We start from the raw sequence: 4,335 nt of genomic DNA on the forward strand, positions 1-4,335 counted from the left end.
GAACTTACTCCAAATCTAGTTTCAAGGTTGTGGAATATAACCACTATAATTTTAGATTCAGGCACTAACTGTCTTTGTTATGTTTTGCTTACATTCACGTATCTTACAGTGTTTGACCTCTTCATCAGCCAGTCGATGAGTGTGCTTGAAGAGTGCCAGCTACATAATCATTAAACTTTGCACTGAGTCTCCTGTGATTTTGAACAAAATGCTTCAGTTAATTCCTGAACAGATGCCAGACATCTGTGGTTTGCAGAGCTTAGTCATTCACTGTATGAATGATGAAATCTCATTGTATTTAACATCTGACGTCACCTGTGACACCTAATTATCTTAAGTGCTAGAAAGCTTCAAGATACATGGTTTAAATTCAAGCAGCCTCTAAAGTTTGAATGTGAAAGATGACTAGAAGAAAGTCAGGGACATGACAGTCTTACTCTTCTGTGCTTTGCCTACCTGTGTAGCTCCTTCCACAAAGAAGGAAATAAATTCCATCTCTGTGTCCCACTGGCAAGTATTTAATCTGTGAATCATACTGTAAATGCTGTTGTACCTCTCTGAGCCTGGCCAGTTTTCTTGCTTAGTTTGTCTCCAGCTGAGCTGGAAATACATGCATGGCTCCTTAATTGAGAGGAAAATATTTCTAATAGGTCCCCAAACCTCCCCCTACACTTTTCCTGTTCTCTGTAAAACCAAACTAGGGCAGCACTCATTGCACCTGGCTGTGCAGATCTACATCCTTCCTCGCTTTGATAAAGGAAAAAAGAACCAACAACCCTGACATGTGAGTTACTGGCAACAGGATAAAGCCCAAAGTGAGTTAATGGAGCAGTGCAACATTTGAACTCTGCTTTCCACCACAACAGTTGTAGAACTTAAGGAAAAAAGCTGAAAAAGGGGATCTGCTTGGGATACAGCTTCTGGGGATAGATTGCCTCTTTGGAGTACAGCAGACACCCACAATAGGCATTTCCAGGTGCTTCCCAACTCTTAGAGAACTTTGTGCTGATAGAAGGACACTTTCATTTTATTAAAGCATTAATAAGATTTAACTTCCAGCTTTGCTTATTCAGGCAGTTACATGCAGTCTTTTTTATTTATAGTCTTTTGCTATATTTATCCATGTCTTTGGTGTCATTGCTTATTATTAATAGATATTTATATTGTATAGACTTTGTTGATCCTACTACAAATGAGTTTTCTGTTAATGTTGAGATCTGAGCTTAATAATGCACTCTCCACTACTGTTTGAAAGTCATGATAAAGCTGCTCTGCAATATTATTTTTTTCTCTCAGTGAAATATAACCAGCTTGTATTCATTACCAGCATGGATATTTATAACTATATCTGATTTGTTTTTCTTGTGCCAAGCAAACCTATCACACAACTCAGCTGATTCGAGAGTTGTTTTGCTTTTAGATAAATATTTTTATGACTGTATCTATTTATGACTTTAGCCCCTTGTGAGTGGTTACTGGAGGTCATGTGTGGTTGGTTCAGAAGTATCTGTTAATCATGCAGGAAAGGGAGCATGGGTGAAACATAAGGATTTCTTCCTGTGGGAAAGTGAGCAATCATTTTTGTTCTAGATTAATTCACTAGAAACTGTGGAATTGTATTCCAGTCCATGCCTTTGTAAACATTTAAAATAACATTTCTAATTTCTGAAGGTGTAAAGAAACAATTATTTTTTCCAGCATCTATCCCTACTCAGTCATAAAACTTATCCTTAAATGAATATAGAAAGCCACTTACAGTATAAAGTCAAATGTCAGCAAAAAATATATTACTTCTTTTCTTAAGTATCTAATTATTTTTGGTGCTTCATTTTCATCTCTTGTCATATTCAGGTAGGCGGTGCTCTTAAACCCCAGAATTTTCACTGTGTCCCAAATGAATGTGTGTCTTTAACACTGTAGGCATTAGAATAATTCAGAATACTTCGTAGCAAAACATCTTTATTTCTTCCCTACCCTTCCATAAAAATATTGTTAGGAGCACACTAGGAAGCTGAAGCTGTGGTGGCTGTGACAGATGTCCTGCTCTCAGCAACACAAGTCTATGGACTTCAAATGGACTTGGGCTGAAAGAAAAACTGAATCTACAGCCCATCCAAGCCCTCTGACAGGGTGAGAGGGGAAGGGACCGGGAGTGAGCTGTGTGTTTGTTCTTTGGAGGTCACTGGCAAACCACAGCCTCTGCGTGGTTCCCAGCCAGAGGAGGTCTTGCTGGAAAGCCGGTGGGTAGGTTTGGGAAGCCCAGGGCAGAGCCTCTGCCAGGCTGAAGCTGGGAGGAGGGCAAGGAACAGGGCAGAGGTCCTGGCTTGAGGTGATAGAGAGAGATGTTCTGGCGCTCCTTTGTCTGTAAACTCTTCAGAGTGGCAGGTGTAGTCTGGAACCAAAGAGTGAGATCAGGAGTTAATTGTCTCCATGGACAAAAAAATCAGTTTGCAATTATTTTAAAAACTGCAGTCTTTTTGGAACTTTTCTTGTTAGCTGCCATCTACATTGGAAAAACTTCTTGAATTTCACTGTTGGTAAAAAGACCATCACAGATTTACAGATGAAACCAAGAGGGGCAAGGAGCCCGAGTAGTCACAGCTTTTCTCAGTGGCTTTTAATAATCCCTATACTAAAGACCTCTCCAGTCCTTCTGTTTCTGATCCCTGTGGATGGGAAGTGTTTGTAAATTTGGTTTTGGAAAGGTCCTGTGTTCTAGGTCATCATGGTTTCTGCATCTTCTCTCAACAGAGGAGAATACTGAAGCTGTCCCACAGGGCACGTTGACCTTTCCAGGGGAAGGGCATTATAGCTTACTGTAATACTGTCTGGAAAACAAAAACAGATCTACTCTACTTCTATATCCCTCTTTTAATGAAATTTGTCTCTAAATCCATTTAATCCTTCTTTTTTTCTGTTTTTTTTTTCTTTCTTTCTTGAGAGTGTGGATAGCAGCACTCTATCAGCATTAGAAAAATACAATTTTTGTTTACTTTGTTACTTTGTGACAGCTGGCTTTGACAAAATCATGGATTGATTTTATCTGGTCAGCAAATTATTTCCATTCATCTGCAGCCCCGGAAATCTGCTTGGATCTTGGAAATGCATCTGGTCCCAGTTTCAAATTGAATTGTCTCATTTTTATTTGACATGAGTGAGCATGGACACTTAGATCATAATTTCATTGCTGTGCATCACAATCCATTCCTCCCAGTCCTCTCCCATCCCCAAAACAAACTTTGGTACCTCTCAACTGTAGCTGTCTGTCAGTTCTAAATTTTCTGGAGTGTATTTATGGCACAGAATAACTGTTGAGGGAAACATGCCCCCTTCATTGAATTCCTATTGGTGTGCATAAGCTTTCCTTGGAAACACTGACTATGGATTTAACTCCTGATATTATCAGTGAACTTCTCTTTATGCCCAGTGACTGCCATTCTTTGCAAGGTCCTTTTGACTGGGTAGATAATAGTAGGAGAATAAGAAGGTATTTTACCAGTTTGCTATTTGGATCTGGCAGCCTTTTCCATTAGTTAACACTCATACTTGTGAGCTTCCCAGGGGCTCCCATTTTTAGGAACAAAATGGTCAAACTAAGTTGCTGACTAAACAATGATTGGAACATGCCCCTAGTTGACATCTCTGAACATCACAGATACTCTTGGTCACAGAAGGTCTGAAGGTACATGAGTCGAGTTCATTAGATGACATCATTGTTGCCTAATTGATTGTAATAACATTTGCCCTCAAAACACAGGGCAGAGACCCTAGCTGGGCTTCTCTGGAGGTCAGAGTTAGTGGAGACATGGAAAAAGCAGCTGGTAGCAGACAGCCACTAAACAAATGAAACCTTATTCTTAGAGCCTGAGCTGTGACAAGGTGGTGGCAGAGGAGGAGTCACTGACCTCTCTGGAATCTTTGCATCCTGTCTTGAGCTTACCAGTATTATCAGCTGTAGTAGCTGCTACATTTAATTTCATTTCAAGACAAGGCATTTGCTTTAAAAACTGTTTTGATAAGTGCAATTCCTGGTGGAGTGACTGAGAGTCTGAGAGCAGTAACTGATCAACTGCCTTGGGAATGGCTCATTAGCCTAAAGAGCAAATATGAGATTCAGCACTAGCTAATGGCAGTCCTTCCAACTGCTCAGCCTGACATACATCCAGCTTGTGATTAAAGGAGATAGAATAAAAAGAGTATGAGTTAAGAAACCTACTGAGTTTGGAGGTTATAAATGAATTTTTTGTTTTCCTTTGGTATTGCTGATAGTTACTTTCATGTCCATTGCTTATCAATATAAGCAACAAAATGTGTTGTTATTAAAGGGTTTTGAGG

This window comes from Corvus brachyrhynchos, unplaced genomic scaffold (genome assembly GCF_000691975.1).
Source record: "Corvus brachyrhynchos isolate BGI_N302 unplaced genomic scaffold, ASM69197v1 scaffold116, whole genome shotgun sequence".
In the NCBI taxonomy this organism is placed as follows: domain Eukaryota; kingdom Metazoa; phylum Chordata; class Aves; order Passeriformes; family Corvidae; genus Corvus; species Corvus brachyrhynchos.